This window comes from Pristis pectinata, chromosome 4 (assembly GCF_009764475.1).
Source record: "Pristis pectinata isolate sPriPec2 chromosome 4, sPriPec2.1.pri, whole genome shotgun sequence".
Classification (NCBI taxonomy): Eukaryota; Metazoa; Chordata; class Chondrichthyes; order Rhinopristiformes; family Pristidae; genus Pristis; species Pristis pectinata.
The window spans coordinates 91,968,707-91,993,863 of NC_067408.1; the positions used below are offsets into that span (position 1 = coordinate 91,968,707).

The following is a 25,157-nucleotide window of genomic DNA, read 5'->3' on the forward strand; positions in this document are numbered from 1 at the left end:
TTTTGTGGATGCTCTTTCCATATGCGTACTACCCTGCATGTTGAAAAAGTTGCCTCTCAGGTTCCTATTAAATATTTCCCCTCTCATCTTCTAGTCATGGCTCTCTGGGTGGATTTAAGTCCCCAGCAGGTGACAGTCCCAGTGACCACTTAATTTGAAAATCCCATTTCCAGATTTACCTGTCCCTTCTCCTTTGGCTTCCACTGGTCAATGGGCATAGTCTTCAGACCCTCTCCTCCTTTAGGACCATACCTAAAGCTCCGATTTTTTTTTAACCCATACTTCAACTTTCAACAGAACTTGCAACAACGTTTGCAGCACAGCGAGCTCACCCCCAACTGAATCAAAAGTTGTGGCCCCACTGAAGGTCACAAGCTCAACATCAGCTGTCCAATAATAGCTGACACTATTTCCTGCATGGGGAATGCTCATCCTCCTCTGGTTGCATGGTAGCTTGTCGACCTCAAAGTTGTCAGTTACCACTATCTGCAATTCACCAGTGGTTGCTCGCAACTAATCTTGACTTTCTCCCTTAAACTCCCATTATTCAAAGTGATCTGAATCAGCTCTTTCTTTTCTAGTTCATTCCACAGGTGGCCAACAGCATAGGAAGGTATGAACAATCTATCTGTGAAAAAATACTAAAATTAATGAGAGAATTCTGTATGATAGCACAAGTGCATTAGCTCTGTATGTTTAAGAGACAGAGGAGACCATTAGTTCTCCATTGGCTGGTACTGTTGACTTTTTCATTGGAATCTGACAGTGTGCAGAACTCTAAAGGTGATGATGTAATTAGTGAGGTGTAAATGGGACGGAGAAACCCGAACTGCAGTAGTGCTACAAATTACTCACGTCTCATTTATACACATTTTAATTGTTGGCAGTTGCTTAGAGATAGTTTAAATTAGAGAAAATAAAATTAGAACCATGCAAACATTGTGAAAAACCAATTAGAAGCAAGACACATGTAATACTAATTTACAAGTGGCTTCCTGCCTCAAACAGTCGTACAATCCAACAGTCTATCCCAGAACCCTAGTCAAGTCAGTAGTTATTGCCAGTTAGATGTGGTGATGGCCAACTAGATAACCTTTCAGGGCTGCTCCATCATTTACATCAGGTAAGAAAGCTCCAAAAATCAGTGTTCAGCCTGTACAATAAACTGCCAGATCAAATAGTGTAGGAAAAATACCTGGGATCAATTAAGAAACAATTGGAGACACAAGAGTCTGCAGATGCTGGAACCTGGAGCAACAAACAATCTGCTGGAGGAACTCAGTGGGTCGAGCAGCATCTGTGGCAGGGGGGGGGGGGGGGCGCAGTGGGGGTGGAAGGAATTGTCAACATTTCGAGTCAAAACTCTGCATTAGGACTGAGAGGCTATTGGATGTTGTATTAGAACAACTGTATTTTTAATCTGTTTATCATCACATTTCTGTATTTCTGCCATTTTACTGATTTTCTGGCAGATTATTTCTATTGCTGCATATTAATAAAACACTTTTAGGTAGCTAACTCTTAGTACAGGGGAGCTCCGGGAGTGCGTCAGGGAGTCCAGAATGTGCGGAATGTGGAGAACAAATTTTGATTTAATTTCCTGTGTATGTGTGCGTGCTGTGAAAATTGTCCAATACTGGATTCCAATAACGAAACGTGGTGAATCATTTGTTCTAAACAGGTTTATATAAGTAAGAATAACTGTTTTTAAAATAATTGCAATAACTGAAGGATCACAGTTTCTAATGCATAATGTGACAAGATGTTCTTGGTACATCATATTCACAAAAAAACACATTATACTTCCACAAATAGATTTAACTTTCTCTGAAATCAGTAGCCGATTCCAAGTGCCTGGGGGTGTACAGCCATAAATCTTGGGTTTAGGAATTACATGACGATTGTAGCTCTGAATTTCAGGTAACATTTTTCAACGACCAGAAGTGCCAGCCCTTAGGGAAACGTGTTATAGACTTCAGACTGACAGCTTCGGATTGTGACAAAGCTGGCACTGTAACAACATCTAAATCCTGCCAAGGAGCTGGATAAATTCAAATTCAGATGATTAACATGGAAAAAAAATCTAGTATCAGTAACGGCAAGTAAGGAACCACCAGGTTGTAATAAAAGCTCACCTGGTTCATGCCCCAAGCCCCAAAGAGGCCCAGCAAATCTGTCAGTTTCAAAGACAATAGGGATGGGCAATAGATGTCAGTGGAACTCACATCTCATGAATGAATACAAAAGCTATTGAGATCCAGTGAAATTATTTGGGGCTCAGCCTCCTGTTGTTCTTAGTATAAAGAAGTCCATCTGAATTGGCTAATTTGAAGCACATTCTCATTACTCCCTCTTGCCTCTAATGTTACTAGTGTAATGGAACATTCTTTATCTAAATACAAAATCATTTTTGCCTGAAAACAGGGTTACATTGGATCAATTCTGTTTAGATAATAATCTCAATATTTTCATCCTTTTTGTGTCCACTGATATATTGAGCAGACATGTGGAAAAAGAACATTACACCACATGCTGTGGCTGGGAAATTCCTCTGCCTTCACTGGCATTTTTCACTTTTTGGGAAAGAAACACCACCAGAATGGTAGCGTTTCCAAGGAATTTCCAGACCAATTTTCTTCCTTTTTGAGACTGCACACGTAAGTTTATCCTTGCTGACCAATTGTCCTTATAAAGACCCCTCTGAAGGATTGCTAAAATACTGGACTCAAACAATCCAGCCCCAGATCGTCACATTGTGGGCAGTAGTAATTTTTACAGCTTAGGCTCTGGACAAACCTCCTTGAATACCACTGGGAGGCTACTTAATCTTAAGTGATACCCTTGGCATTATACCATATTATTAACTTTACCACAGAGAATAGTCTGCATTGTTATCATATAGCAGAAATATGCTAAGAAGCAGAAACTGATATGGAGACCCCAGATATGTTTTCTGTTTTTAAGGTCCTAGGGAGCCAGGGGTTTCTCCTTCCCATCAAGCTTCACAAAGAAGGCATCCATCTTCCGAGACATGGCATTTTTTACTAACTCTAACCCTAACCCTAGGCACTCCTCTGTGGACAAGATCATGCCCAGACCCTTCCTGCTCCTGCAGCTTCCTAGTGGTGAGTGGGTTTCTTCAACATCATTGTTAACTGAAATATGCTGTTAAGATCCATGGGGGCCATCACCTCCAGGCCAGGATCTTCACTTTGGGGTTATAGAATCAACTTTATAATTTCACTCTATGATAGCAATTCTCTGAAATCCTTTTAAAGGAGTACACTTGATTTTCAAGCCCAGTTCTTTGGAAATGAGTTATTATTTCAGCAGGTTTTAGCTTTATAAAAAGAGAACCTTCAGGATATATTGGAGTTGATTCCATCTAAATGGGAAATATGTTGATAACCAAAAGCAAAATTGAGCAGATTCTGTAAATAGTCAGTATCTGAATACAGAGAAATAGAATTAAAGTTCCAAGTCAGGGAAAAGTAAAAATGGAAGATGCTTTATATTGCAGAGTGAGGAGAGAGAGGTGGAGAGAACAAAGGGGAAGGTCGGTGATAGGGTGGAGACCAGGAGGGATTGAACGACATGGGGTAATGGTGCTAGCTGAAAGAGTATGGTCAAGGCATGTGTAAAGTAAGTGTGAATAAATGATTGAAGTCTGAAGAGAAAAAAAAATTAAAATTGAATGCCAGAAAAAAGAGCAGAAATTATCTGAAATTGTTGAATGCTGTTGAGTCTTATTTGGAAGATGTTTGAGATTACATTAGCTTCATTGGAACAATGCAGGAGCCCTAAAACAGAGAGATGAAAGGGGGAGTTGGATGGAGAATTAAAGTGGCTGGCAACTAGAAACTCTTGGTTACCTCTGTGGACTGAAGAGAGAAATTCTGCACATTGGTCAACCAAACTGTGTTTGGTTTACTCCCCTGTGGAGAAGACCACATCATAAGCATTAGATTCAATGAACTAAATGGGAAGAAATAGAAGTGTATTGTTGCTTCACCTAGACAACAAAGAGGGAGAAGATAAAAGGGAAAGTGCAGCACCTCTTGTGATTGCACAGGTAACATGCTGTGAGAAGGTGAGTAGATATTGGAAGAGATAGAAGTATGGACCACAGCACTGAAATGCTGAAAGTGGAGGGCAGAGATCTGGTGGTGGCATCACACTTTAACTTCACCTGGTCATCACAGCCCTTCCCTTCTGTTCTTGTCACCACCCTGCACACATTCAGCAATTTAAAACTTTTCTAATGAAAGTTCATGTTTCTCTCTCCAAAGATGCTGCCTGATCTGCTGAGTACTTCCAAAATTTTCTGTTTCTATTTAAGATGTTGATACCCCGGCAAAGCACCACATCACCAAACACATATTGCTGAACACTCTTTGCTTACTTGGATCATGCTGCCAGCTGGAACCAATAACATGATCTGTTCTTAATTCATTTTCATAGTTCCCTTGGGATTTCAGAAAAATCAATTACTACAATGCCATAAAATCTAAAATACAAGAAAGTGTGGAGAGATGGTTTTCATAACACTTTTTTTGTCTCAGCTTAACATGACAAAAACATCTCTCAGGTTCATGAGCTTGAGATTAAAAAAAATCTCCAAGAGGTTCAGAAGTTTATTTATTTCTTATAAACAGAGGATTCAATATGACTTGGGAAATGATTGTTGGGCAGGATGGGAGATCTCACTGTTCTATTGAATTCCTCCAGGTGTTCTTGAAACTGAATTTCTCAAAACTTAATACATTCTATAATGTTATCGTTGTAGATGCTTCTTTTTCTTTTGGGAAACATATAATCAAGTTGAATAGGTTGCACCTGTGAAATATCACCTAATATCCCCAATTCATTAAGCTTTGGTTCTGCTGTGTTGCCTGGAGTTAGTTTTCAGCCTACTTCACGTCAGTAATGAGAAAACGGTTACACTAAGACCATGAGGTGTGGCCCCAGATCTGAGCCCCATGCTGCTGGGTTTCATTAGACTTAAAAATTCTTTCAAAATGAAAAGAAAAAAAATGCCTCAGATTGAATTAAATATAGAAAATTAAAATCAAATTGACCAACCATTTAAAATCACCCAAAAGAAATTTCAAAAATCAAATTTTAATTGAAGACACAAAGTCCTTAAGGTTATAGGCAGCTTGTTCTCACACATGTACTGAAATATACAAGGCTTTACATAGAGAGTGTTATGTAAATACACTGTTATTCTATACTGGGACTGCGATGAGAAGCTGCCTGCTGAAAGTCTACTAGTTGAAAGCATATATGCATTTTTCTTTTGATTTGCTCTATTTGGATTAACTATCTTTTTGTCTGTTTCTGAAAACTCCCCATCCTTGGCAAACAACAGGTGGCCTGTGCTACATATTTTCAATAACTCAAACTGTAGTTAAGTTATAGTTCACAAACACTCACTTAAGTTCAGGATCCATGACATCGCCAATAATATTACTCCCTTGCACTTCCTACACAATCATGTACTATATGTTTTGCAGCATGTGTACCATTAATGGAATTGTGAAGAACTGGGTGGCAACAAGCTTAACACATGCTCCTTTCAGTCCCAGGGTTTGCGCCCAGTGCAGGAGGACGGAATGTGAACCTTCCTTCTTCAGCTATAAGGGTCGATAGGTAGATGCAATTAGTCATTCTTAAACAAGTTCCTAGCGAGTTATTGGTGTACAACACAAATCACCATACATTTAGCATGGTTGAAATTAAATTAACAACATTGTACACAAAAGGTCATTAGGAAAAATTAATTGGTGCAGGAAATGGGAGAATTATATTGTTACAGTGGAATTTTCTTGAAGAATAGGACATTTTCTTGCATGGGCAACATTGATTTTTCTGCATTTTGGTTTACATATTATCAAGCAGGTTAAAGGGAGCCTAATTTTAAGTCTTTCTACGTGATTGATGATCTAGGAGTACTCAATGTTGCCCACACTAGAACATGTTCCATGCTCCAGCAAGACAATCTCACTCAGGATTGAGGTGAGTACATGCTGCACTCTGATTGGATCAGGGTTTCTAAATTGTAACTTTACTTAAAAAGCATTGCTTTGCTTTGAGGTCATTTTGGGTGGTTTTGAGGTAGTGAAAAATGCAATACAATTGCATGCCCTATTTTCCCCACTTTTCACAAACTATAACATATTATATAAATAAATGTCTGGCTCCAAATGTAGCCCAATGTTTAGCAAAACATCCCCTATGTTAATCAATCAACTGCTCAAAAGAGAACTACCTGTACAATTAACATAAAGTAACTTCTAAATGTACAAGGTGAGTATTCCAAAAGAGAATGGAGTTCCTTTCAGAAAGCAATTAATACTTTGCATAAACGTTATTGCAACTTGAAGCCAGGAGCAGATGTGAAGTTAGAAGGCAATAGGCAAAACATGCAGTCTTGAGTTGAGCTGTTCCTTCATTAACTTCTCATTAGCTACCATAACAATGCATTGAAAATCCTAAAGATGTTATATTTTTGCACAAACTGTGAACAAAACCCTTTGTAGATGTTTAGAATGAGAATCTAATAGCACATTTAACATTGTATGGATTTACTACTTACTACCAAACGATCTTTTTGAAAATTAGCAGTAATCATCACAAGTATGATATTCTATTCCTTCAGTTGAAGACTTGGGGAAGATTTAAACAATTTTAACTTTACATTTCTCTTTCTTTGTTTTCTTTTACTCTCTCCCTCTCTCTTAACCTATTCATCATTCCCCTCTCTTTATTTCTTTTCCTACACTCTATTTGACTTAAATTTCTCCCACAACAATTCCCATCAATTTTTATTTTGCATTCTTCCTCATCCTTCCATTGATTGTTTCAGGAGAGACCCCATTAGCTACCATTCACTTGCATTCTAGATCTCCTGTTTCCCTGGCTATACTGCACCTGCAACCTTGCAACATTTTAACTGATTTCACACCATTGCCATTTAAATTGTGATGAAGTTCTAGTGTTGGTGTGTATCTGAGGAATTGTTTTATTTCTCCAGGCTTCATCCGAGGCCACATATAAACTCTTGTCTATCGACATAAATTAGCAGATATGAGCATTAATGGAAAATGACCTAAGCAGTACAGAGCTCTCTTTTAATCAAAAAAAAAATCAACTTTGAAATTAATCTGACAAACTCTTTAAGACATAGAGAAACAAAGGATTGGAGATGCTGGAATCTAGATGAAAAAACAAGATGCTGGAGGAACTTAGCAGGCCAGGCAGCATCTGTGGAGGAAAGCAGACAGTCAACGTTTTGGGTCAGGACTGCTTCCCCTTTTCCTATCTTCAGTCCTGAAGAAGGGTCCTGGCCCGAATCATTGATCGTCTGCTTTTCTCCACAGGTGCTGCCTGGCCTGCTGAGTTCCTCCAGCATCTTGTTTTCTTTAAGACATATTCATATCTCTTGACTCAAGAGAGCCATCACTCCAGCAGTAACTCATTATTTTGGGTGCCAAGTTTGGCTCAGTGATGCCCTTTGTTTGAATGATAAGAGCTGAATAAGTTCCAATAAAGCATCTGACACACATTGCATTGGCCACCTCATTGGAAAGGTATTAATGCAGGCAACGTTAACATCTACCAGAAGCACTTGGATTAGGTAGATTATGGTATCAAACTACATGCATAGCTGATGTGATGTAGGCATTGCTGAGGTGAAGCTTTACATTTTAGTTAATGCCCACCTCCTCCAGTAGAAAGGACTCAGCATCAGCACTACTTGAAGAAATTTTTATCTTCCTGTAAATTAGTTGCCGATTTCCTATGGTTGTAACCATGCTGCTTTCTGGAGTCCTTTAAGATTGTTAAAGTCCATGGTGTGAAAGACTTTGTCTTGACTTTAGGCTTCTGCACAAGCCAATTGATCCCACACATGCGTGGATCAATGGGTAGTCCTCTTGGAGGCGGGGGGAAACAGAGCAGACTAGGAAAAATGCTTTTAACGTAAGTCATATCCTGATGCCTGAGATATTTTCAATGTCTAATATTTTGCAGCCATTGCTGATAAGGAAGATCTTTGATGACGTCCACTCCAAAAGAGCCAAATGCATATTATTTTCAGAGAACTGCAGGTAGAGAAAGCTTGTGGCAGTCTTCACCACAGTACAGGGAACTATTAATTGCATGCATGCATCTTTCTGAATATCACATCTTGGAGATACACTGCAACCTTTATGGACTGCTCCCCTCAAAGTCTGCCTGGTGTGAAACAACTGTCTTTAAAGAGGACAAGGTCACTTGTTGCACAATCCAAAATGCAGGTGGAAATTAAAATTTTTCACAAAGGTATAAATGTTTTCACTAAAGTTTTTAAAAATAAGAGAAATAATTTTCATGCTGGTGGTGTGCGCCCAATTTCAAATTGCAACATATATACATAAATAATAGGCTGCATGGTGCTAACTTTTGCCAGTGATTCTTAAATTAATTAAAATCTTTTAATTGATTTAAATATGTCTTTGTAATCTTTCAACTTTAATTTTTAATGGTTTTAATTATTTTAACAGTATTATTATTTTTCCACAGGCACTGAGTGACCTTGGATGTTTGAACATCAAAGATTTGACTGACAGGTTTGTCAGCTAGTGAGCTGGGGGCAGCCAGGCACCACCACTGCACCAGGCACTGCTCCCATCACGGCGGCCAGTGTCGGGAGACGCCTGATGCAGCCCTGGGAATGGTGCTCTGCTGGGAGGCAGCTCTATTCTATTTTGATTTAATTTAAATGTTTTAAATTTCAGGTGTTAACTTTATTTTTAAATTTTTATATTTAGATTATAAAACCATACTCTATGGCAATAACATAAAATAAGCTTCATTAACCAAGTGTTCCAGAAAATCAGAAACAGTATAGAAATGGGCACCCAACCCAATATTGTCTGTTTGAAAGAGTAGTAATTATCGCCAATTGTATTCAACCTCACAATCTCTCCATTAATATTATTAACAAGAGTTCTGATATTAATTCCACAATCACGTTTAATAGCAAGTTATATTTAGATCAAATCGAATTTCGGTAATTTTTTTCTACTGGCTTTATAACATCATTTTGGAAAAAGGTATTGTATGCATCATCCATAAAATTGACCACTTGTCCTTAAAGAAGGTCATTTGTCATTGAAGTTTTTCACATTTTGACTTGTCAGGTTCAGGAGTTTGGCATCCATAATGCAAACGGCAGATGCTGCCCAATGTAACCAACAGTGTGTAACTGGGGCCTCAGTGCTGGGGATATCGGCCTGGGAAAGGACACATGCTGAAACAGTGGGTAGATGGGACGACTGGCGGTCAAAAGTTGTGCTGGTGCATTGGAGTTGGTGCTGGATTTTCTTCATTGATGTCTGCCCTCACTGTGAGGTGGCTTCTCAGGTATAGAAAATGGTGCATGATGAACGAGAAACTGTTCACCTTTCGTTGCCTCCATTCCATAACCAAGATCACCAAATGTCATATTTCCAGGTTTGCTGATAATATGAAGTTAGGTGGGATTATAAGCGAGGAAGAGAATGTGAAGAGGCTTTGAGGGGATATGGACAAAGTGGGTGAGTAGGCAGATGGAACATAACATGAAAAATGTGAAGGTATCCACTTTCACAATCAGAGTAGTTTTAACCGGTGAAAGATTACGAAGTGTTGATGTTCATTCCGAGTCTTGTATTCAAGTCAGTGAAAGTAAACATGTAAGTGCAGCAAGCATTTAGGGAGACAATTGGTATGTTGGCCTTTATAATGAAAGATTTTGAGTACAGGAGTAAAGATGTCTTCCTGTTACTGTACAAGACTTGACGAGACTACCTCTGGAGTACTATACACAGTTTTGAGCTCCTAATCTAAAAATTCTTGCCATGGAGGGAATATAGCAAAGATTCACTAAGCTGGTTCCAGGGATGGTAGGTTTGCCATATCAGGAGAGATTGCGCAGACTGAGACTGTAATCTCCAGAGTTTAGAAGAACGACAGGAGGCAATTTGAAACTTCCAATATTCTTTCAGAGCCTGGCAGGCCGGATGCAGAGATGAAGTTTGCTCTGGTTGAGGAGTCAAGAACCACAGGTCACGGTCTCAGAACAAGGGGTAAGCCTGTTGGTAATGGAGAAATGTCTTTATACAGAGGGCGGTAAATCTTTGGAATTCTCCTTTCCAGGACTGGGGGGAGGGAATGCGCAGTGGCTGTGGAGGCTCAACCACTGAGTTAATTCAAAATAGAGCAACACAGAATGGAGCTGGAGGAAGTCAGCGGGTCAGGCAACATCAAAGGGGGGAAATGGACAGTTGACGTTTCGGGTCGAGATCCTTCATCTGGACTGGAAAGAAGGGAGATAGTTAGTGTAAAAAGGCGGGGAGAAGGGGTGGAGCAAGAGCTGGCGGGTGATAGGTGGATCCAGGTGAGGGGGGTGATAGGCAGGTGAGGGAGGGGGAGAGTGAGAAGGATGTAAGAAGCTAGGAGGTGACAAGTAGAAGTGACAAAGGGCTGAAGAAGATGGAATCTGATTGGAGACGTTCAGACCACGGAATAAAGGGAAGAAAGTGAGCAGGGGAACTGGTGGGGGGACAGTGTGGATGATGGGCAGATGGAGAGGGCAGGGAGGGGTAAGAGATAGTGTGACGGGGGCCAGCGGCATCAGGACAAAAATGGGGAAGGGACAGAGGGGAGTGATTACCACAAGTTAGAGAAGTTGATATTCATGCCATCAGGTTGAAGACCACCAAGGCAGAATACAAGGAACTATTCCTCTAATCTGCATCTAGCCTTGAGTCGGCAGTGGAAGAGGCTGTGGACAGGCATTTGGTGTGGGAATGTGAAGTGGAATTAAAATAGCTGGCCACTGGGAGATCCTGACTGGTATGGCAGATGAAGTGAAGGAGCTCGGTGAAGCGGTCCCTAATTTGCATCGGGTCTCACCAATGTAGAGGCCGCTGCACTGGATGCAATAAATAACACTAATGGATTCACATGTGGACTGCCTCACCTGGAAAGACTATTTAGGGCCCTGAATTGGTGGTAAGGGAGGAGATGTAGGGACAGGCGTAACAGTGCAGTTGCAGGGTAAGTGCCTGGAGGGTGATCAGTGGGAAGGGACGAGCAGACAAATGAGTCATGGAGAGCGAAATCCCTGCAGAAAGCGGAGAGGGGAGAGGAGGGGATGATGTGATGGCAGGAGATGCGGAGAATGATATGTTATGATATGTTGAATGCACAGACTGGTGGGATGGTAAGTGAGGACTAGAGGAACTCTCTTCCTGTTTTGCCTGGGAGGGAATGGGGAAAGGCCAGATTTACAGGAAATAGAAGAGATGTGGGTGAGGGCTCCATCAATAGCGGGGGGGGGGGGGGGGGGGTGGAATTTGTTTTCTGAAACAGGAGGACATGAAGCGGAAAACCTCATGATGAGAACAGATGCAGCGGAGACACAATTCCTCCAACTTAGAATAGGGAATTGTGTCCTTGCTAGCAACAGGGTGGGAAGAGGTATAGTCCGGGTAACCATGGGAGTCAGTGGGTTTGTTAAAGATGTCAGTGGATAATCTGTCTCCTGAGATGGAAACAGAGAGATTAAGACAAGGGAAAGAGGTGTCAGAGACAGACAAAGTGAATTTGAGGATGGAGCAGAAGTTGATAGCGAAGTTGATGAAATTGATGAGCTCCGCACGGGTGCAAGAAGCAGCACTAATTCAGTCGTCAAACTGAAACATCGACTGTTCATTTCCACCCATAGATGCTGCCTGCCCCGCTGAGTTCCTCCAGCTCCTTTGTGTGTTGCTCCAGATTTCCAGCATCCGCAGTCTCTTGCGATTCTAATTCAAAATACAGATTATTGGATTTCTGTACATTAAGGGAATTAATGGATAGGGGCACAGTACAGATAATGGCAATGAAGTAGATGATCAAGCATGATATTTTAGATAAGGACACCAAACTGTAGACAATACTCCACATGGGGGTCACCAAATCCCTACATATTTGTCATAAGACCTTCAGCCCAATACTCAAATGGACCACTGTTTTTGTATTTCAGATACAGTCCACATCGACTTATCGTCAGGTTGAAGTCATGATATTTCCCACCTAACAACAGTTTTTTCACCACATAATAGTTCAGAACAGTATTCCCCACCACCTTCTCAAGGCCTTTTGGGGGCTAGGCATTAAATCCAATCCATACCAGTGGTGTTTAACTCCTGCAAAGAATGAAACTAAGTGACTAAATCAGAATGTTTAAATTATGGTAAACTCTAATGGAGTGAATTTTGCATGAGCTGCCAATGGGCTCAATGGACTTAGTTATTTCATAGTTTTGATTCAACTTCTTAATGCCATCGCACCTTGTCGTGATAATTTGTGCAATAGCAATATCTTGCTTTAGTATTGGCTTCTGTAGTTTGAGGGCTAAGAAGTAACAGCTCTCCTGAAGCCTTAGGACTTGCTTCTTAAGATCCAGCACTCACCTACATTGCCTCTCCAAATCATTTCTAACACCTACATGGTGCAAGTTAGGAATGCGATGGAATATGCTCCAATAGCCTGGATGATTGCAGGTCAAATGATCCTCAAGAAACTCAACATGATCTAGGACAAAGCAGGCTCATGTTTGGCCACCCTATCAACCACCTTATGTATTCATTCCTTCCTACCATGCACAGTGGTTTCACGATGTACCACCTAAAACGTCTGACTGCTGCAACTCAACAAGCCTTTTTCATCAGAGCATCCAGAATTAGTTACAAGATTATGGCAGCAGGTACAAGGGAATACAATCTCCAAAACCTTTAAAATCATGCAGTGGAAATATGTCACTCTTCCTTCATTATGGATGAATTATCACATAATCCTGGAACTACCTCCCTAACAGCATCACGGGAGTACCCTTCGTCACATGGGTTGCAGTGGTTCAAGAAGGCACATCACCACACTATCCTGAAGGGAATGGCATTGCTCATATCTCACGAATGAACATTAAAAAAATAGGCATCAATCGACAAGTGGCAAAAAAAGTCCTCTTCTCTGCAGTGTTATCTACTTTACATAAAGACAGCCCAAATTTTGCCTGTTTAGCTGCAAACACATGTGATGATTAGTGAAACTGAACTGTTTGTATCTGTTTAAGCCAGAATTTACACGGTTTCTATGTTCAAAAGATGTTTTATATTACACAGCCAGTTTTGATTATCCAGTTCAAAGGAGCTTGGCCTGCCAGAAAGCACATTAACTGTCCATGATTAAATGACATTTTTTCCACAATTTAAGAAAAATGTATACATATGCATTAAAATCTACATAATCTGATTTTTGACACAAGGATAAAATGAACACTAATTCTACAAATTGTAAAAATATTACTTTTTGTTGTTGTTGAGAAACATAGTTTCCTTCATAGAGAGGCAGCACATGCTCTTGGCTAACTGATCAGAGTGGCTATGCTGCAAGGTATAAAGATGTGTTGACAGATTTATTAGGTAAAGCAGAATCTTTTTGACGGCTAATGCAGTTATCGGGGATGGGCATCCAGTTTACCTGCCTGTTTATAATTCAGTAAGGAATGGGGCTCAAGGCGAGCGATTACTAATTCTTCGATTCATCATTATTTGGAGAAAAATCTGCACTCAGCAAGGAAAGTGTGTAATTGGCATTTAGGGTTTAACAAGCTGTCACGTGCAATCAAGGGCAGGGATCTGAGATGTGATGTGGTGCACAGAAAATTTATTGGTAGGTTGTGGGTAAAATTATTGGAGTCAAACTGAATTCCCACTTAAAGAAGCAACAACATTAAAAACATGTCTTGGTTTTCCCATGCAGTTAATCATAAACATGTTTTGAAATCAGCAGGAAGAAATTTATTTGGTTAAAAAACTGTTTTCTTTTAAACCAAAATGCTCCACATAAATAATTTCTTGTGTTTTGTTTTTCCACTCCATGCAATGTATATTCCTTATTGCAGAAGGAAGGCAATCTGAGCTGTTGACTTCTTCATTAGCTCTTTATGCTGTTACATGGGGTAGGGTAGTAGCATAATAGTGATGCTGCTGTCCTAGCAATCCAGAGGCCTGGAATAATTATCAGGAAAAGCAAGTTCAAGCATCACCAGAGTAGGTGGTGAATTTGAATTCAATTATTTTTTAAATATCTGGAGTAAAAAGTTAGTGATCACGATGTGATAACGTGATGGCAATCATGAAACTACTGGATTGTTGGGAAAATCTGGCACACGAGTGCTTTTAAGAGAAGGAAATCTTGTCATCGTTGTCCAGTCTGGCCTATGTATCACAGCAGAGTATTGCAGTGGCAGAAGAGTTTGCACAGTTCTAGGAATAGGCACTGACCATCCCTGTTGGACATTCATTGGCATTTTTAAATCACTGAATTCTGTCCACATCTTTATTCTAGGGACCACCATTGACCAGAAACTTTAAGTGACCAACTGCAAAAATACAACTACTTAAGAACCTAGTCAGGGCTATGCTGAGCATTTAACTTTCTAACTTACAAAGTATCTCCACCACATGCAAAGTACATACTAGAAGCATGATAAGGTACTCTCTACTTGCTTGGATGAATGCAGCTCCAATAATACTCATGAAGCTCGACATCATCCAAGATGAAGCTTGACTGACACCTCATCCACAAACCCAAATATTCTCTTCCTCACAGTCAGAGTACTGTGGCAGCAGTGTGTGCCTTCACTAAGATACACTGCAACAATTTGACAAAGCATCAATAGCACCACCCAAACCTGCAGGCTCAATCAAGTAGACAAGCGAATGCAACAGACACATGTAAACATTAATACTACCAACTCCAAATGTCCCTTTTATTGGTGTGTGTCATCATTTCTTCAGCATCAGGGTCAAAATCCTGAAATTTCCCACCTAACAGTCTTCAGGTACTTTTACCACATGACTCTAAAGGTTCAAAAAGGTGCCTCACCATGACCTTCTCAAGGCCTTTTAGAGATGGACGTTAAATTCTGGCCATGTTAGTGATGGCCAACTCCTGCAAAGAATAAAACAAAGTGACCAAACCAGAATATTTAAATTGATGAAGAGTGCCCTTTGCATGAACTGTAGGTGAGCGCAATAGATTTTTTTATTTAATAATTTTGATTCAATTTCTTAATGACTTAATATCTTGATCTTGGTGTGACAATTATATCAGTTTCAATACCTTACTTCACTATGGGCTTCAATACTCTGAGTGCCAAGAAATAACAGCTCTCTTCCAGCCTGAGGACGTCCAACTACTCATTAAGGTCCAGCACTCAATCATTTGAGCTGCTTAATAGTATTTTTTAAAATTTTTTTCCAGATTTGAGCCTTTGTATCTTCTTTTATCTTCATTAACTGCCTCAAGAAAGAGGACATTTTGCCTTTGTGTGATATACAGTTCTAAACTGAATCATTGAGACATTACTGATCTGATAAAGACTGCCATTTTCTTATTATTTTGCTGGACTGCTGCTCTAAAAACTGCATCAGAAAATGCTTTAAAGGAAGTCACGTCTTGACTCTGCACAAATCACGTCTTGACACTGTAGCATAATAATTTCGACAAGCTTAATTGGATAAGTACAGTTTCTGATGTTACTTAATTGGCTGCCTTCTCAATAACTTTCTAAATGTGGTACCACTTTATTCAGTGCAGGGCATTGACAACCCAGCTGCTGAATTTATTGAAGAAAGGAACCTTTCACTGAATATCGATCAAACCATGCATCAGAAATGCTGACAATGTGAGTAAATTAATTCTGAATCAGTCTAGTGAGAATGTGCAGTCTTCTATTTTAAGGTATCATATATTGTTCAGATGTAAGGTTGCAGCTACAATACTCCCGCCCAATGACGAGCAGACATTCTTGGCTGTACTACCTGGAAGGTAGCAAGTGAGACTAACAACCAGGATCGGAATATGAGAAGGTGAGTTATTTTGTTTCATTTATATGCAATTACTAACTCAAAAGGCTTTGATCACTGTCTCACGTGTCAAGGAGAACTTTGAGGAAAAAAATATCTTAATTAAAAATAAATCTCAATATTCCTTTTTTATATTGTTAAAAAAAAGTTTTCAAACACAGGTAGTATGAAAAATCTAACATATCCACTAGTACATCCACTATTATATGAGTTAATTACAATGTTGGACCATGTCTTAGTCGTGTGGTATTCATAATCTGGAAAATTCATAATTTCATATTAATGGTAACTTTCTCTATTTTGAGGATGGTAAACTCATATAGACTGCAAGGTGAAATAAACTTTGTAGTCGAGCATTCTCATGACATGCACAAGCAAGGAAATAATGTGCAATAATTCAGATTACATTTTCATATTGGGGTGGGTATGGGTGGTATGAAAAATGCTTTATAAAACACCACATTTTTTAAACATGCACTCATAGCTCCAAACAATTTAAACACATTGACAATCAGTAGTCTTATGGTGCAGAGACTTGCTGATTAAATTCTTCTGTTGGTTTTAAAGAATAAATGGGAGAAGTGAAAAAAATGTATCCACAGTAATTCTTAAGTTATCATAATTTGCTATTGCGCCTCGAAGCAGCAAATAATAGTGTCACGGACTAGGTTACTATTGGTGAATGTCCCTTTAAGATAGAGCACAGTGGTGTGTGTGTGTGTGTGTGTGTGTGTGTGTGTGTGTGTGTGTGTTGAGTGTGCGTGTGTGTGTGTGTGTGTGTGTGTGTGTGTGTGTGTGTGTGTGTGTGTGTGTGGTGAGTGTGTGTGTGTGTGTGTGTGGCGTGATGATGACAACAGAAAATAAGGACGTAATGACGTTTTTGGGGCAGACAGTCGGATTCAGTCAGAAAGAAGAGAGAGAGAGAGAGAGAGACCAGCCTGCTAGTCTCTATCGACGGATGAAAAACAGTAACTGTGTCTGTCACTACAATCCATGTATGGATTTTTGGAGTAATCCGGTGGAGTCCACTTTGTCATTAACCTGCAGAGGGAAACAGGTATTTGTATGGACGGCCACATCTCGGATGCCTTTCGGGATGGCAGATACTTCGGAACAAAGCAGTGGAGTCCACTTTGTCGTTAACCTGTAGAAGGAAACAGGTATTTGTGTGGACAGCCACGATTCGAGTGCCTTTCGGGGTGGCAGATGCTTCGGAACAAAGCGGTGGAGTAGTCACTGCTGAGTAGACACTGAGGTGTCGTATGGGTTCCATCGTGGAATATTTGGATTTCGTAATTACTCTCTATTTTCTCTCAACATCTACATCTTACCTTCAGTCAACGGTGGTTTTGAAGAAGCCTTTGCTCACGTATCACCTTACAGCTTGCTGAACTGAACTTTGAAAACTATTCCTGGACTTGGAGTTTGGGAGTTTGCCACACACACCCACTACGAGTTTAGTTTTGGGGTTAATGTTCAAGATTTAACATTTTTACTTCTAACATTCTAACGTTTTTACTTTTATTTTTCTTATTATCATAAGTAGTTATTAATAAAGTAGTTTTTAACACTGATACATGACTCGGTGTGTTTCTTTTGTTGCTGGTTAGTAACAATAGTAATTGAGGAATTAACATTTAATTGGCTTAATCTATCCAAATGTGTATATAAATGTTTTTCAACTTCAGAAGTTTCTGACATGCTGCCTTTTTCTAATGATTCACCCACTTTCATCTTTCCAGGTGGTAATATGCCTCTTGTGCAATTAGTTTTTGCTCAATGGTGTCAATAAATGCAATGCCTAACTTTACCTCAATCTTGAGCCTTATTTTATATTGTTAAACATTGTAAAAACATTAGAAATGTACAGCAGCAGTAACATTGGAAAAGCAAAAAAGATAGGTTAAGCTCTTAGCTACTGGCATAGGTCTTCATGTGAAACTTAGTTTAAACACAGGGAAAAAAGAAAAGAATGGTGCCATTTCTCCAGTTATTAAATTATGCTTCAACAAGGTACAAAAGGGGACAAAAAAAAGAGCTGCTGGAGGAACTCAGCAGGTCAGGCAGCATCTGTGGAAGGAAATGGATCGTCGATGTTTTGGGCACATTGATACAGAGTTCAACACCTACCCCAGCAACTTTATGATTTTGGCAATAATAACCCTTTAATTATCACTTGGTGTACCAGGCTGTTATGCATTACATTGTTGGAAATCTTTAATCAACACATCAGTGCCCTAATTCAAATTTCAAATTGCTATTGGAATGACTATTATCTTTATCAACAGAGTCAGTTGCAGCATTGAAGTAATTTTGATAAAATACCATCACAATGCATTTTGAAGAAATCTCATCTTATCAGACGTATTCAGACCAACCTCACACATTGGATACTCTTCCTTAAATGTGGCTGTTGTAGATGGAGAGTATTCTGCCTGGAGGTCGGTGACCAGTGGTGTTCCGCAGGGAGCTCTTCTGGGACCCCTGCTCTTTGTGATTTTTATAAATGACTTGGATGAGGATGTGAAAGGGTGGGTGAGTAAGTTTGCAGATGACATGAAGGTTTGTGGTGTTGTGGATAGTGTAGAAGGTTGCTGTAGGTTACAGCAGGACATTGATAGGATGCAGAGCTGGGCTGAGAAGTGGCAGATGGAGTTCAACCCAGAAAAGTGTGAAGTGATACACTTTGGAAGATTGAATTTGAAGGCAGAATACATGGTTAATGGCAAGACTCTTGGCAATGGAGGAACAGAGATATCTTGGAGTCCACATCCTTAGATTTCTCAAGGTTGCCACACAGGTTGATAGGGTTGTTAAGAAAGTGTATGGTGTGTTGGCCTTCATTAGTCGGGGTATTGAGTTCAAGAGCCACAAAGTAATATTGCAGCTCTAAAAAACTCTGGTTAGCCCACACTTGGAGTATTGTGTTCAGTTCTGGTCACCTCATTATAGGAAGAATGTGGAAGTTTTTGAGAGCGTGCAGAGGAGAGTGACCAGGATGCTGCCTGGATTGGAGAGCATACCTAATGAGGATAGGTTGAGCGAGCTGGGGCTTTTCTTTTTGGAGCAAAGGAGGATGAGAGGTGACTTGATGGAGGCGTACAAGATGATAAGAGGCATAGATCGAGTCAGAGACTTTTTCCCAGGGCAAAGATGGCTAACACGAGGGGGCATAATTATAAGGTGATTGGAGGAAGGGAGGGGGGGCTGTCAGAGGTAAGTTTTTTTTACACAGAGAGTGGTGAGTGTCTGGAACGCACTGCCAGCAGTGGTGGTGGAGGCAGGTACATTTGGGACATTTAAGAGAATCTTAGATAGGCATAAGAATGATAGAAAAATGCAGGGCTCTGTGGGAGGGAAGGGTTAGATAGATCTTAGAGTTGGATAAAATGTTGGCACAACATCGTGGGCTGAAGGGCCCGTACTGTGCTGCAATGTTCTATGTTCTATGTTATTTGTAGCAAGAACTATGCACAAACAAAACCTTTTGGGCAATTTTGATGCGATAGTAAAATGGGCTAGAGGCAGGAGAGTGGGAGCAATCATCATCCAGTGTGCTAGCAAGCGACCTGTCCCATGTGCTGGGTTAATCCTCATTTACAGAGTGTAGACAAGTGCTAGTGAGAAACATGACAGCCTGAGGCTCAAATATATGCACACATGTACAATCTTCCAGGATTAATAACCTCTCAAAACAAGTTGCAACTGATTGGGAAGAGCAAATATTTCAATTTCTGCCAACCACAGAATGGTTTTAATGAGTTGGAAAGTATTTGGGAGTGAAGTCTACTCTTTCATTCATTAACAGCTAAAATGCCAGTATGCTATGTTAATCTGTATTTAAATTGGATGTTTTCAATGTCAGCTTATTCAGTTGTCTATTTATCCAATTCTAATTTAGGAATGGTGCAATTGTTGTCATTAATTTGAGATTGATTTGATTATTTATCATGAAGAAAAGAGAAGTGCCGGAAAAATCTGTGATTAGATGAAGGATAAGGATTGATGGCACAGATCCAAAGGTCATGATAAAGAATAATTAGGGAAATAACCAAAGCATCTGAAAGGATGAGAATGTTTACAGCAGAATAGCAACAAGGGAGGGAAGCAAGGGAAATCTAGTGCAGAGGAGAAAAGCAACACACTGCAAATGTTGGAAATCTGAAATAACAAAACATACACTGACCCCTTTCCTTTCATAACAGGTTCACCATGTTTTGTAGTTGTAGTACAGTAATTAAGGGTTGCCTACTATCACACTGTCCTGGGATCACCCACGTTGGCATAGCTGGTGCCAGGTGACAGACACCACCTCACATGCTGAGTAGTTTCAGCATTATCTACATTGATTTTAGAATGGAAAAGTCTTCCATGACACAAACACAGTAAAGGGAGAAAAGATAAAGGCATGGACCTAACCACAAAAGCTACCACCACCACCACCCCCAACCCCACCCCACCACCAAACCCCTCAGGGCAAGGTCTAACAGGGTTATCCATCACATGCCCACAAGGAAAAATACATTGGTGTTCCTTTTCCAGCCCCCACACTGACTGCCTTGCATCATTCGCATTCTGTGATTGTGAAAGAGAGTATACATGGCATTTTGTCTGCCCTCATCATCAGTTCTGATGTTCAATGTTATCTGCAACTTACTTTCTTTTGTGTGCCCTTTCCCTGCACTCTTGGCCGCACATTAACTATTTATCTGTCATGCTGCATCAACTCCTGGACTATGCGCTAAAAAGTGACAAGCTCCATGTGGAGATTGCCAGATATGCTGAGTGCTTTCAGCATCCTCCGCACTGCACTTGCCATTCACCTCTCTGCCATTCACGCTTGGGTTCATGAAAATCACGTCCTGCTAACCCACAGCTTCGGAGCAGCCGCAAATCAGTGTCACGGAGGTGCAGAGTCACAGAGCTACGCAGCACAGAAAAAGGCTCTTTGGCCCAGCACTTGCATGCCAGTCGAGATGTCTATCCCAGCGAGTCTCACTCGCAGGATAGAACCAACTGTTGATTGGCTGAAAGCGGAAGATTGTCAGCAGGTCAAACCCTTGGGAGAGCGGCGACATCGTTTGGGCAGGGGATTGGGAATCCAGCTGCGGGAACCCGGGAAATCCCAGGAGCGTCCAGGATAGTATGAGAACTGGCAACCACTGAATTACTGTAACCACAAAAACAAAAGGTGAACCTCTTCCAAGTCTGGTTACACATAATTTTCAGACAAACATACACTAAACACCCAAACAATAATTGCAGGGCGTTTACTAAATGTAGGTATTTTATCTTCAGTATTACATGCTAATGCTTTTCCTGACCTTCTCGGTATCCCCGGATTACTTGCTTGCGACCTCGCCGCGGCGCCGCTCCCGGCCCGGTGCCCGCCCTTCCTCGCCGCCAAGTGTTGAGCTGGATAGGGTAGCGCTCACCAGGGAACGTCCCGGGGTTTGGGCGGGAAGCTGAGGCAGATCATGGTGATGAGCAAACAACATGGGGTAAACCCCGAACTGCAGGTGACGGGGCTCTGGGATCCCAGCCGACGGTTCTTACAGACTTCGGGGTTGCTAGGCAGAGTTGGAAATTCCTTTTGGATGAGGGTAAAAAGGTCTGAGCATGGGTGCTGGAGATGGAAAAGTTGGAGGAAAGGTATTGGTATATTGTCACTTGTACCGAGGTATAGCGAAAAACTTGTCTTGCACACCAATTGTACAGGTCAATTCATTACACAGTGCAGTTACACTGAGTTAGTACAGAGTGTAGTACAGGTAAAACAATTACAGTACAGAGTAAAATGTCACAGCTAGAGAGGAAGTGCAGTGCAGGTAGACAGTAAGGTGCAAAGTCACCATAGGGTAGATTGTGAGATCAAGAGTCCATCTCATTGTATAAAGGAATTGTTCAATAGTCTTATCACTGTGAGGGACACCTGGTGACGCAAGGAATGTGGCGGGGCCGTCATAATTGATGGTTGGGCATTGATGCCATTGGATGATGGAGCAGGTTTGAGAGGTGGCATGGTCTACTTCTGCCCTTTTTATAACATTTAGCCTACCTCGTGTGTGCTGGTTGATAAAGAACTACCCAACTTAATCCCATCCTCCAGTACTTGATCCATGGCTGTGCAGGTCATAGCTCAAGTAAAAAACCCAGACACTAATCTACCAAGGTTCTAGCCTCTGCTACCCTTTCAGGCAGTGAATATCAGACCCCCTACCACCTGTTTGGTGGAGAGAAATCCTAATCTTACCCCATTACTTCTGCCAATTATTTTAAACCTATGTCCCTTAATCTTAGCCCTCAGCTAAAGGAATTAGGTCTTTCCTATTTACTCTTTCTAGACCACTCATAATTTTACACACCTCAATTAAGTGTTCTTTCAGCCTCCTCTGTTCCAAGTAAAACAACACCAGACTATTTTGCTATGTCAAACTGTCATTTCCTCCATAGATGCTGCCTGACCCGCTAAGCTCCTCCACCTTCTTGTGTGTTGCTCCAGCCTTGGAGCCTTATTCAACCTTGTCTAATAGCAAAAGTTTTCCTGGCCTGCAAACATCCTCATGAATCTTCTATGTGCATTCTTGAACACATAGAACAGTACAGCACTGGAACAGGCCCCTCGGCCCACAATGTCTGCACCAAGCATGATGCTAAATTAAACTTAATCTCCGCTTGTACATGATCCATATCCCTCCATACCCTGCATATCCATGTGTCTATCTAACAGCCTCTTAAACACCAATATCATATCTGCTTGCATCACTACCCCTGGCAGCTGGTTCCAGGCCCCTACCACTCTCTGTGTTAAAAAACTCGCCCTACACATCTCCTTTAAACTTTCCCCCCCTCACCTTGAATGCATGTCCTTTTGTACCTGACATTTCTACCCCGATAAAAAGAAAACACAGTTTCATCTTTCTTGTAATATGGTGCACAATACTGAAATTGTGGCCTAACAAACATTGTATACAATTCTCACTGTTCTTCCTTTTTAATGCCTTTGATAATAATGGCAACATCCATTATGCCTTTTCCAGAATCATATTTACCTATCCTACTACCTTTAAGGGTCTGTAAAAATACATTCAAAGGTCCCACTGCTCTTCCATGCTTTCATTATCCTCCCATTTATTATGCATTTCCTTGCTTTGTTGGATCTCCCGAATGCATTACCTTATACTTCTCTGGATTAAATTCCATTTACCACTTTCCTGCCCAAGAGACCAGACCATCTGTATCCTCCTGAATCCTCCTGATGTCAAAAGCTTTCCAACTCCCTGACAATCATATGGACAGCTTTTTCATCATCTGCAAATGCTTTCATCATGCCATGTACATTTAAGTTTAAATTATTAACATAAAAAAGAAAAAGCGATAGACTGAAAATTGAGCTTTATGGAATCCCACTAGTGAGAGCCTTCCAGTAATAAAATCATCTGTCCATTATTACCTATATAAGTGAATTTGATGTAATGCAACCATAATGCAACAAGAGGAGAAGAAAATAGAATAGACACAAAAAGATATAGGTTCTCTGGAGGATAAGAGGAGAAAACCGTATCTATGATATGATGTCCATATGTTATCTGAATACAACTAACTCACCAGGTCTAACTGGAAAATTCCTGCTGGAGTTCAATCGTAGATCTATATTAAATCCTGCTATGAAGCTCAGTATACAAATTAGAAAAGTACAATTGCCAATGGAAAGGCACAATTCCATTACAATTGAGAGACTGCAATATTGTTAAAAAGTTTGAATTGAAAAGAATAAATAAATCATGGCCTATTTGCTTTACCAGAGGATGTTCAGTTTCAGTCATAAAGAAGGTGGCAAAGAGGTTGAGGCCACTTACACTGCACTTACCTTTGGCATTGTCAGAAGGCTTCAGTGTCTCCCCTGAGGGGGGCCGGTGCACCTGCACCTACAGTAGGTGAACGTGTTGCACTAATATTTAGAAATGAAGCATATGGAAATTAACAGTAGTTTCTGCCTCTGAGTAATGCTGAATGGCTGCTTTATTTGGAATGGTGCCCTTACTTATGTTCTCTATGCCCCTCTCTAGGGTGGAGCAGATGTTGGAATCCGAAGTTTGTAATGAGCTTTCTTTTGAAGAATGGGCCCCTGAAGTCAGGACTTCTGTCCTCTTCGGCTAAACCTGGGGTCAAGTGTGCCCTGCAGCAATCTGCCTCCTGATGTGGCCCTGTTTCTGTGCTGTGTGCTTCACAAAGTTCAGACCCCTCTAACTCACTGCCTAACCCACCCCAGGTGCAATTCTCTGCACACAAGTAATTTTAGAAATACCAAGTTTAAATTCCTTATCCAGTTTCAAACCATTGTTCCAAACATATGTTTGGTTCATGGACTGTCATTTATTTATATTCTTTCAGGAGACAATTTCAGTTCATGGAACTATTTTATGTTTCTTGTCATTTTATGTTTCTGCAGCAGAGAAATATCTTCCAAAGGTCAGATAAATGAACCTTGAATGGTCGTACTAAAATAGTATTTAAGAGCAGCTTGTTGTTTTGACACATTGAGTGCTCCCTGACATTACATAATAAATTTTGTTATTTGATCTCTTTTATTGTTTTGTTGCTGATGTAATCCATGCCCCTTGCATCATTTATTAATTACAAATGTATATAACACACATCTTTATCTGCATTCTGACAACAGTCTGCTGTGGCAATCATTTATGAAAAGTAAACTGTAAATTTAAAAACACCAGATTTAAGAAGTAGATAAAAGGTATTGTATGGGCACTTCAGAGACTTAACTGTTAAGTGCTGCTTTAATTCGCTATATCGGTGCCCCAATGCAATAATGGTAAACTATGATCTCGTACCACAATCCCCAAAAGCACCTTAGCGTTGCCACAATTACGAGGCACCAAAGTGTGGGTTTCTTTAAAGGAGTCTTGACTTTACCTTTTGAAAATTTCAGCCATTCAAAAACCAAATTGGGACCTTATGGTCATATTTAGAGTCAACAGTCAAGTTGAGGTGGGATTTGACCAATTTTCTATCGGGGCAATGAGACTAACATCTTCATTGGGTCGTTACTCAACAATGATGGAGACTTCACTTTGGTACCTGTTGGACTAGATCACCATAAAATCCACATTTCAGGCATTCCCACTTAGTAACATTCCTCTTCTCTTTCGCTTTAAATTGGTAGAGGTGCCAATCACTTTAATTTCTGCCATT

General features: G+C 40.5%; 1 protein-coding gene across 1 annotated transcript in view; it reads right to left on the reverse strand.

Annotated features, from left to right (window-relative positions):
• hao2 (hydroxyacid oxidase 2 (long chain)) overlaps positions 1–17,420 on the reverse strand; it is a 57,799-nt gene extending 40,379 nt beyond the window's left edge. The window contains exon 1 of the mRNA XM_052014186.1: positions 17,276–17,420. The gene's annotated coding sequence lies outside the window, so the exon portion shown is untranslated. The remainder of the gene's footprint in view (positions 1–17,275) is intronic.
• Positions 17,421–25,157: the final 7,737 nt, after the last annotated feature.